Here is an 11886-nt window from a genome sequence, read left to right as displayed (position 1 = left end):
GCAGTAAGTGCTGCAAAAGGGGCCCAAACCAAGTACTGAGTACATATGCATACTTGTACTTTTCAGAGGTCCGATATTGTTCTATGTACAATCCTTGTTTTATTGATTGCATGTAATAATCTACTTTTTTGGTGTTGTGTATTTGTGGTTCTTGGGGTTTTCAGGAGCCGTAAGCCATAATCATCACAATTATGACAAATCACGGCTTGAATTATCTTGCTTTGCATGTAATGAGTCTATCTCATATATTAGTTTCACCTTTTAAGTTGCATTAGTGAAATAAATGAACTTTGCACGATATTCTAATTATTCGAGTTTCACCTGTATGTATACATAAAGTATATAGACACATACATAGGTGTGGGTGTGCCTGCAGGAGGGAGGGAGCGGTGCCACTCGCCCCAGCCCAGTCATAATATTAATTGTTTCCCCCCTATCGAATCTGCCACTGGCCCTGCCAGTGGTGCCCTGGGCACATGCTGCTGTGTCACGTACCTGATAGAGCTTGAGATGACAAGGGCGGTGTCATGTACCTGATGAAGCTTGAGATGACGAGGGCGGCCTCTCTTGCAACTCTGGTCCCAGAAGGCCTGATAATGAATACTCTGCCCAGCTCTGCCCCAGGTACTCTGGGGCACAGCGGGGCACCAGTGCCGGATGAAGACTTGGGTGTGAGTAATTAAGTCCGTTAGCTGCTTCGATGTACAATGAAGTATAAACACACAGCAAAGAGGCAGACAGAAGACACTCGAAGTCGGGCAGACTGGGTCGGCAATGTGCAGGCAGGAAGGTAGTGCAGAAAGAGACAAACTCGTAGTCGGGTAACAGGCCGGGTTCGGTAACGTGCAGGCAATACAGGAACAGGCTGGGAGCAGGAGAATCGCCAGACAAACCAGGGTCAGGATACCGGATAATCAGCAGAGTCAGAAGCAAGCCGGGGTCAGCAACAAGAAACAACACGACAGGAAATAGGCACAGGATACAAGGCACAGAGCTGAAGAGTACTCAGCACTGGAGACATAGAGGGGCTGAACTTAAATTGCCCATTTGGCGCCACAATACGTTGTAGATGCGCGCACGCACCATGAAGCGAGCACGCGCTCGCACTGATGTCTGCGCAAGAGTGCACGGCCCGGCCTGACACTGTGGGCCACACCTGCGCGTGTGCGCAGACGCAGTCCACTTCGTACGGGCTTCCTGACACGCTGCCTGAGTCAGTGTGAGGCAGCCCCAGGGCCTCCATGCTGCTTCAATGATGGGCCAGCCTTTTCTCGCAGACCACCACTTGGCAACCGCTGATCTAAGGCACTGTTGCCTCTGATTTTCTAGTATCATGAGATTTGCCTTTGTCACAACTTTGCTGCTCACTGTTCATCTTACTGGAGAGGAAACTGTACCTGAGGACCTGCAGTGCAAGAATATCCCTGCTTTATTGTGTGAATTGTGCTTCATCCACCTTCAGTTCTGCTTCTTAATCATTACTTTGGCAGGCATCAGATCACCAGTTATCAGGGACGCATTTCTAACATGAGAAAGCAAAGCCCTTTTCTACCAAGATGGCCACCTCCACACACAGACACAATGAAGAACAAGGCACAGTTATTCAGTAATCATAAGATTTTGAGAGCTGCTAAGTAGTAAAACACATATGACACTTTTTTAATTATAGTTTGTGTTGTCTTGCAGGCAGCTGGTTAATAAGAAGGACTTTATATGTTTAGCTGAGACAGAGGGATTCAGGAGTTGACATGGGATAGAACCAACTGGGTGGTCTAACAAGACTAGAAATAACAGCAATGAATTGGCATTTGTCTAATGTCCTTTCACACTTAATTTAGTTTATTGCCTAAGTATTGCAATGCAACAGTTATGGCACGTTTGTGTATGAAGCAGCTAAATAAACAATTCAAAAACATGTGTAAACTGTTTTACCTGCCATAACTGTGTTTCTCAGTTCATCAACTCATGATATTCTCTCGCCCTTGCCCTACCACACAGACAGTCCCATTAATACACTTTTCTGCGCTGCAGTTAAAGGTTTAAGTTGAATCTGTCATGAAAGAACAATCGAAGCTGCCATTGCTGACCTCCTTTTAAGAATGCTAGTTCAATGGCTGAACTTTTCTGACACACATTTATTGAATGTTTGTTGCCGATATCTGACTCAAATGTATGGAAATCAGACACAACTTGGCATTTTTTGAAGGCCAGTAATGGAAGCCCCCATACTTGTCTCATTACACTCCAACCTCAGTGCTGCACCCACTGAGGCTCCCTGAATGCCACCTATGGCGGCCATCTCAATTGGCCTCATTGGCTGTGCAGCACTGCTTATTGCAGTGCCTTGGCTCCCTCTCCTGATCTGCGGTAGACAGTATTACAGGAGGGTAATATAAACACAGTTTTAGCTATTTAAAAAAAACAAATCTAAGGATTCTAGTGAATAGGTTGAATGGATTCATGTGTTTCTGTTATACTTGCTTACAGTTCTGCTTCAAAACCCACATGCTATAAATTGAAGATATCCAGTAAAAAAGAACTACATGCCTCTACAACATCTACATAAAATAACATTATTTTAGAAAGGCTACAGCCTTTGTGTTGCACTATTCCAGCTACACATGCTAATGTTTCAATTTTTCTTCCTACATTTGCTGACCACTCTTTCTCAACATGTCATCTCTCAGTAAGTCTAAGTGAGAAAAAACACTTTATACCAATTGTAAAACAGGAGGTTTCCTTCCTTTGCTCCTACATGAACTGAGCTGTGGGTAACACACTACTAGTAAACTGCTCTCCCAATACAAATAAAGTATTAACTGGCAATGTGGTGACAATTATTCCAGCTCATGAAAAAAAAATCTGTGCCAGTGCCCCTTCCCTTCTCACTACAGCTAAAAAAAATTAAAATAAATAAAAATCTAAATGTTGATCAAAAATTCACCTAAATACACGGTTCAGTGACTTGCCCTGTCCTGAGTCTTTGCTGGACTGCAGAGTGAGGGTGTGAAAATCATAACATGAACACCTTGCACTGTCTGTTAAACAGAGGAATCCTTGTAGATCCCCCTGACTTCAGAGGCTGCATGGTTGTCGGTGGCCTGGACTCTAGCGAAGGATCACCAGATTTCACTGGCAAAAGAAGTTCCGGCAAAGGACATGTAATGCAGAATCGGGTAAAAAAAGGCCATGCTGGGCCTTTTTTTAAAAATGATGCGTGGGTCTTTATGGAGTATATTTTATTTTTGCCTGAAGATGGCCTTTAATCTTTTTAGTTAGTTCAGAGTTTTTTTGTTTTGTTTTTTTATTTTTTTTATGCATCATTAAATGTATTCTTTTTTTTTTCAATACATTTTTATTCAAGTTTTTCAAAGTACAGAGTAAAAAATCAAAACACAACAATACAGCAAATGGAGAACATTAGAAAATTGCTAATAACAAAACCCCTAACCAAAGCCCCTGAGCAATAGTGGTGTCAAGGTAACCCAGGGCAGGGGGTGTAAAAGTAGCAAACCAAAGTGCAACCATAGAAAGTTTTCAGATCACACTGTCACAAACAAAATAAATAGACTCCTCTCCCAACAACCCCACAAGAACCAAACCTGGTGAGTTAGGGCGAGAATAAGGAAAAGCAACAGACATAAAATGAATAGACAACACAAAGATGGGTGTATTCACAAGGGGGAGGCACAAATGCAGGGTTCAACACAAGGGGGAAAAGTGTAGAGACACTCACAAAGTTCCACCTTCCTCAAACCTGCATCTCAAAACCACCCTAATTAGTGGGTCTTGGAGGCAACAGAAAAAGCCTGAGGGAAAAAAGCACCAGCCCAAGGAGACCAAATAGCAGTGAACTTAGACATAGTATCCTCCTGCTGAGCCGAGAGCTTTTCAAGAAACATAGTATGGGCCATCAGTTGGAAAAACATTCTCATAGAAAGAGTAGGTTTTCTCCAGGATCTCGGTTAGATCAGAGTTTTGCTGTGGAGCTGGTAACCTCTGTGACAGCACAAAACAACAGAACTTCTTATAAAAATGCCTCATGGTCTTATTTATGCTTTCCTTCAACACACAATCATTTTACTGCAGTCTTTAGTATGTATTCAGTCTACAGAACTGACGTATCCAACTGTTGTGATAAATGTTGACTAATGGTCACTGCCGTAACAGCCCATATTATTTCATTGTTTTCCACTTGCTCTGTTTTATGATCTTGAATGACTTACATTCTTTTTCGTATTATGGTTGCACACAGAGGTTTGAAAAAACAATTACTGCTAATTGAATGTAATCAATAATTGAAGTCTGTCAATGTTATATAAATCATGTTGCAAGTTATACTAACTACAGCGTAATACGTTTTTCCGCCAAGCACACTCATCATAAGAAATGCTGCAGATATATGAAAAGTCACTGTAAGAATGAAATGTAATTACCTCTTGAAAATATCTTTTTATGTGTATAAGCACTTAAGGACTTGTGGAAACAAAGAAAAATATTTTATATGCAAGTTCAGAGGAAATAGCTCTTATGCTGATTATAGAACGTCTCATTTGTAAAGAAGAATGACTTTGCATGTGATATCTGTAAGTTCAGAATTCAATGCAAACTCAGCTCAACTAAGAGAAACCAATACAATCTCCGCTTTCAGCAAAATTGTGTTTTCTTAAAGGAAACCATCCCTTTTGTTAAAGATATATATCTATATTTTTTTTAAGGATCCTTAGCCAGCCGTATCAGCAAATAAAACTTTATTTTCTTACAACTTCAATTGCTTCTTTTCAGCAAACAAACATAAGCAGGGTGTATCATTGGCTTGGGCACCGGTACCATGTCCCACCTCAGGGTTAGAGCCTCAGCCGGCTCATGGCCAGAAACCCAGCAGCTTCACACCTCCCTGTGTGACGATGGTCCTCCCGACCTTTCCAAACACACCTCGTGTGCCACAGATCCTCCTGGCTTTGCCCACACACTGCGTGTGCCACATGCCCTCTCGGCCTCTCCAGCCAGACTCCAGCTCAGAGTCTCATGCGTCACATACACACAGTCTCCCACGCTCTGTATGTACTCCTGCACCACTGACTGCCTCTTCCTCTCTCTTGATATGTGTTTTATTAGCCACCTGGACAGTCTGGCCTGGCAATTGGCTGCACCTGGCCCCAGGACTGGAGATTTCATCCCGCCCAAGACTCTTAGAAATCTCCAGAGACCCAGATCCCAGTTATACTCCAGAAAACCCATAAAGAACTGAAAACCCAGCTCCTCCTCTGTAACACTATATGTTTTCTGGACCCTCTCAGCCCCTCTGGCCTAGAGTCCTGGGCGCCAAACACACCAATCACCATAGTGGCATGGCACTGTCCTGTCACAATATATATATATATATTAGAAAACGTCTACATAAGCCATTTTGTAATGTAAAGCCCAACTCCAGGCAAGATTGTTTGAAATTAAAATAGACCCTTAGCAGATTTTAAGACAACAAACCAGCTTAGGCTGCAATGCTCACCTTCATTTCAGCGTTTTCACCGACAGTAATTCTTCTAGTGGCCACAAAATGCCCTTGCTCTTCTGGATTGTCAGCTCTGCCTAAGTTTTCCCCTGCTGGACTATAAAACACCTATTCCTCCCCTCATCTGTCTAACCTAAGTTGTTCTATAGCCCAGCAGGGTAGAAATCCGGCAGGGCTGACAACACTGCTTGGGATTTCAGTGCAGCAGATGTAGTGAGCTCCCTACAGGATGTCAGAAGCTTTCTGGATTTCTGTTAGATCAACAGGAATATTTCTGTACTTGGAGTGTTTTTAAAGGGGTAAAACATGAGGAAATGTGCATGTAGTGCAGAGATGTACTGAATATGGTTTTTTTTATTTACAAAACACACTTTAAAGCTGAAAACCAAGCAGGTCATAAACAATTGTTTTGCATCTTTTATTTAAAAATAATCTTCTTACATGCTGTAAATTCTTACTTTATTCCGCTATCAGTTGTGGAGTCCCTACTCTTCTTTCTTTGGGTCTGTGCAGTGGGGTGGGGGTCCTTATTCAAGTGACCATGTCCCTCCCTGATGATGTGGATGCTTCCCATTGACTGTTGGAAGAGTCCTGTTGGTGGGGTCCTCACTGGGTCCTGAAGACTTCAGGTGACTTCAAGATACAAGAGGTGGCAACAAGACTTCCTGGCGGGCCTGGACTGAAGTGATCACTAGTCTCCGCTGCTGGAAGAGGTCCTGCAAAGGGTCTAGTGACAGTGGTCTAAATAAAAAAAAGGGGTTAGAAGGGTTTTTTTAACCCCTTAGTGACAGCTTCAGAAAATGTTTTCATCGCTGGGAAACGGAGCAATTTTGCCATTTTTTATAATTCTTTAATTTGATGTGACATCTGCATATACAAATTGAAATTTTTTATAAAAAAATACAAAAATATTCAAAAAGAAAACAAAAACATAGTTTTAGCAATAATAAGGTGTGCATAATTAGCGTAGATAACAAAAAGTAATTCATAATAAACTCTTTTATTTGTCCTGATTTATAGGGTACATCATATGCTGCCTGGGATTTCAGTTTGTTTTGGGAGGTAAAGGTCACAAAATTGAAAGTGAAATACATTTTTAGTTTGGAACAATTTTAGAATGTGGTATGTTTGTCTCCTATCTTTAATAGCTTTTTGGGCACTATATTTTCTTATAATTGTTTCATTCATTTTTTTTTTCTTTTTTTAATTTTTTTTTCTTTCTTTAAAATTTGTTTACATTTTTTAAACTTTATTATTTTATTTGTAAATTTTTTTTAACTAAGGGGTTATTTTTTTATTTACATGGGCTTTGATACTTAGTATCTCTGAGGAGAATACAGTATTCTCCTCAGAGTTACTTTTTTATCAGATTGTAACACACTGAGCCCGCTCACAGCTCTACAACACAGTAAGCTGCAAGCCGGCTCAGTGGCTGCCACAGCACTGTGACCATTGTGATAAGCTATCACAGTGATCTCAGGGCTAGGACCACCTAATCTGCTGTTGTGGGTCTGCCTTGGACCCCGAGGGACCCTGCAACAGCAGTAACTCAATGAGTGCTGGTCCCTCCATGGACCAGTGCTCATTGTACCACATGAATAGATTATTCCGTCACTGTTCATTAATGAACTGAACGATCGTGATGGAATAATCCCATCATCAGTCGGGTAGGAGTTAAATTGTGAATAAACGGTGAGGTGGCTCAGATGGATTGATTTTGCATGGAGATGGGCTCAAAATAACACCAATACTATTGCAATACTTTTTTTAATGAAAATCATTTACTGGCTGGTTGTAAAAAGTTTGTAGTTTTCAGTAACATTCCTTTGCTAAGCTATCTGAAACAATACAGGCTCTGAAGACAGGAAAGACTACATTAATATTTTGCAGATTTTTACTGCGTTTCGGGGATTAGAGCTAACAGACTTAACCACGACTGACTAAATCAGCAGAAAATAGGAGTTCACTGAGGTTGCAGCATGGAATAAACATTTTGCACTTATAATGGATAAATGAGTGGCAGACATAGATTGCAGAGAATCCCAATCCAGAAGCTCCTGGTGGCCAGTACCCACCCCTGTTCCCATACTTCCCAAATTTCTAAGATAAGAAAGAGGGACACCTTCCAGCACAATTTATCTAGGTAGTAGACACACCATTGCCGAACCCCCTTTATATGGACCATTAAGAATTTATATGCAAAAAATGATTGGTTAAACCCAGAATTTTTATTTTTAAACCATTACTTTTCCTTTTTACTGGCTTTTCGAAATTACAAACATGATAATTAAGACATACGATAAAGGTTATAGTGCAAAAAAACACCTTTGGTAGTTAAATTATACCTTTTGTTAGATGCCTCTTCAGACATCAGACCAAAAAGAGAGACAACTGGAGAGTAAAGAGTGGCAGAGAGATTTGGTTCCACATGAGGGACTGTTAGGAATTATGCTTTATCATGTATGTGCACATTGATTTCCATAGGACCATCTGGCCAAAGTCTCTCCCCATCAGGAGTTTACAGATCTCATGCAATGCGTTGTGCTTGTAAGAGCATTTGTACAAAGTAATTTGTGTCCATCAGAAATGCTCTTCTCTCCAATCAGTTCAATGGGGATGAAACCCAACTGCAACTGCAGCCACTGATTGGGCAAGAAGGGCTGAACGGTGGTCACAGCTTTGGGAAGGCTTGGGTGAACTGGGTTTGCACCAAAGCCTACGCTCATCTCTACTTTTCAATTACAAACTATAACTGCAGTTCTACTTTCAACTTATTGGATTAAATTGTCTTTTTTTTTTTACATATTCCTATAGACCTAGGAGACAGTCTATCATAGAGAGAGGCCAATAGGAATGCAGGTGGGGAAGTGGGATTAAGCAGGGATGCTTTGACATGACCCAGCAGTCAGGTGTATCGGGAGCAATGATGCTGCAGATATGTGACCTTATAGAAAATAAAAAACGTTCACAGCTGCGCTCTGAGGAATTGCAGCCACGTTCAAAAGTTGTGTTTTTCTTTTGTTCAGCAGAAACAATCACTAACTACAATCAGATTATATTGATAGCACTCACCCTCTGGAACTTAAAAACATTACCTCTCCCACGATTTGGATTAATTATTCACCTTTGATCACTATTTCCTTTTCAGTCATTGCTTTTTCTTATTCCTCTAATCTGTTCGTGCAGATTATCTCCTCATCAAGGCTCAGTTTTTCCACTGTCAGGCTCTGTAGTGTCTTAAATCATATGGCCCAACCTCATTCCTTACCAGCGGGAGATGTAACTTTGTATTTCAGAATCTACAAAAGAACAAAGCAACTTGCTCTGTAATAGTTTAAAAGCAAATTTACCCTGGAAACAATGAAAACCACACTCACAATATGATCTGTTAAAATCAAGCATATCAAAACTCACACTTCAGCAGGGATACAGTAAGCAGGTGCTAGAGTCCTATCTGCACTTTACAATCTTGTCTTGAATTGTATTGTGATGGTAATGTCTTCCTTATATTGTAAAGCGCTGCGCAAACTGTTGGCGCTATATAAATCTTATATAATAATAATAATAATATCTAACAGGAAGTGTGGGGAAATACGTCCAGCAAGACAAAAGAATGAAATCCAAACCGAGCTTCTAACTTCCTCCACACTATATTGCCTTTGTGCAATTGCACAGGTAATGTGCCCAGGTTGTTTCGTAACTTTTATATGTAGATTTATGCAAGTTAACCCATTTTAATTTTTTGCATCTCTCAAAGTAATTGCATATAATTTTGGATGACCGTTGTCTGATTTCTATAGAATGAATTACTTGGACAATGGTCACACCAAATAAAGTTTTTCTGTGTGAATTTGTGTTGTTTGATGGGTTGGTCCCAGCCTAGCAACTAAGCAAATAAGCTTAGAACTTTGTAATGTCATGGAAGCAGAATAAATCTGCAATAGATTTTTTTCCTATGCAAGAATGTTGTTGGCTGGACATTTTGGGTGGTGTCATGGCCCTGCTGTCCCTCATCTAAGACCGTTTTAAAGAAAGCAGTTGTTTCTAAGAAGAAGATGTAAGCTAGAATTAAGATGGAAATTATTTTTTTTCTGTAGCTAACAGAATGTTTATGTGACACATCACAGCTAGCAACCACCAGAAAGGCACAATACAAAATGATTGATTCATTACATTAGATAGCTTTTGTCACTGTTTTCCCTTATCTCCTGGTCCACAATGATGTCCTATTGGAAGAAACGTACTAGAATTAGTTTGCATTCATTACAATGCTGCCACATTGGGTAGATCTGGAGCAGTCTTGTTTGACGGATTGGGGTTTAAAGCGTATCTAAACCCAAAGCAAAAGTATATGCAGGTCACGAGTCCCTAGATGTGGTGGCTACATTAGTTTTCTTAGGCTTTTTTTCCTTTATTTTCACCTGGTGATTCTGCCAATAACAGAGAAAAAAGGTGTTTGGTACCCTGGAGCTCCGATATACTATGTATATCCCTTTGTATTAATTGAAATAGGTCATCTAGGTCAAGTAACCAGAGTTAATGAGCACAAAAAAATGGTAGCAGTGTTCTCAGAGAAGTGGACACTGTTGAAAGATGGTTACTAACAGACCGAGACCTTTTTCTTGTAAAAATATAAACTTTATTTGTTACAAAATCTCATATTTATCGCACCCGTAATTCCATTTCTATAGCAAAATCTACATATAAAAAACAACGTTGTCCATAACTTTCATACATGCATACTTCCCTACATACTATGCACTCACACAGATTGCGGCAGTTATTATATTCAAAAACTTTTTTCAGAGGGAATTCTCCCAATATGGCTTTTAGACCCTCTCGGTACTTTTTCCTCTTTGAAAATGTAGAAATACAGCAAAAAGGAGGGGGAGGGGGTGGGGGGACACAGCATGTAAAACACACACTCAACACACAACCCTTGTCTTTCAACAGTGTCCACTTCTCTGAGAACACTGCTACCATTTTTTTGTGCTGATTCTGCCAATAACACTCTTCTTGTCCTATTATGACAACCCTCCCTCATCTAACTGTATAAGCTACCTGAGATACCTGAGAGGACAACTGGAAACCCCCTCTGTCTTTTTGTCTATAACATACTGTAGATGGGTGGGGGGGGGCCTGTAGTCCTGAAAACAATAAATGAGTCAGCATAGGCAAAGAGCATAGGAAGTTGTCAGTTGTCAAGATTTATGGAAAAATCAACAGGTATTCTTTGCACTTTTCAGGCAGATATAACTAAATGCTTTCAATGGTATATTTAACAGACCAAAATAGAGCTTATAAGCGAAGTTCATTGTTACGGATTACATGCCCTTTAAATATTACCTATGACGTAGGTTGATTGTACCCACAGACAGACAGAAAGTTGCTTTAAAGGGGACCTTTACACTCAAAATTCAAATTCTACCAATGCACCCCTCTATCTATGTTGATTAATAATAACATAGACATGTCAGGTATAAAATGCTGTGATTTTGAAAGACACTTGCAGAGCATTCACTTCCTGCTTTGAAAGGGCAAAATTACTTCAGTTTGCCAAAGCAATGCACACTAGGATTGCCTTGTCATTAGCAAAGCATTGCTGGGAAATCTCACCTGTAATCTCATGAGATCTCAGGGAAGGGCATTTTCCTCCCCTGAGCCGATGTACATGGTCACATGTTCTAATCATATGTCTAGTCACATGTGCCAGAAATGCAGGAAGTAATGGAGAGCGAGTAATCTGCCCTTCATAAACATGGCCACTGTCAATAGACTGGGGAAGGAAAACAGAGAAAATTATAATAATAATAATAATAATAATAATATGCAAAGAAATATGCAAAGAATACAAAGCCGGCAATTATCTAGAAGTATGTGTTTGTAGATTGTCATTACAAAACATTTCTAAAGGTGTGTTTGTTGTTATTTCAAAGATAGGTGTAAAGGTCCGCTTTAAGCATGAAAACACCCTATAGCCAGCCAAGCCCTGTCACACTGATTTCTAATCATTCTGTAGTTTGCATCATTCGGAGTACTGGATCAGTGCACAGAATGGTTGTCTGTCTTTTGTAAATACTTCTTAATGTTTCACATTAAAGGGAAACTACTGAAAACTATACTAAGTTAAAATTCTCAGAGGGACATAATGCTTACAACGTGTTGAATATCCACCCAGCCCCCTTGGTTCTTCACATTTATTGCGTTGTTCACATTCTGAGTATCTGTGAAATACTGGAGTTAATTAGGCCTTGCATTTGATTTGATCATTGTATTTCTAGATGTTACACTTTTGGAATGAATGAATTTATGGGCATTAAAGCTCAACTCCAGGCAAACAACTAAATACACAGTTAAAGCAAAACATTGGGCAT

General features: G+C 40.2%; 1 protein-coding gene across 2 annotated transcripts in view; it reads left to right on the top strand.

Moving 5' to 3' along the window:
• CPQ (carboxypeptidase Q) overlaps positions 1 to 11886 on the top strand; it is a 294636-nt gene that overhangs the window by 231786 nt on the left and 50964 nt on the right. The window lies entirely within an intron of this gene.

Source organism: Nanorana parkeri, unplaced genomic scaffold, assembly GCF_000935625.1.
Source record: "Nanorana parkeri isolate BGI_ZX_2015 unplaced genomic scaffold, ASM93562v1 scaffold226, whole genome shotgun sequence".
Classification (NCBI taxonomy): Eukaryota; Metazoa; Chordata; class Amphibia; order Anura; family Dicroglossidae; genus Nanorana; species Nanorana parkeri.
Note: the sequence above shows the minus strand (reverse complement) of the source record. Positions and strands in the feature narration are given on the sequence as shown.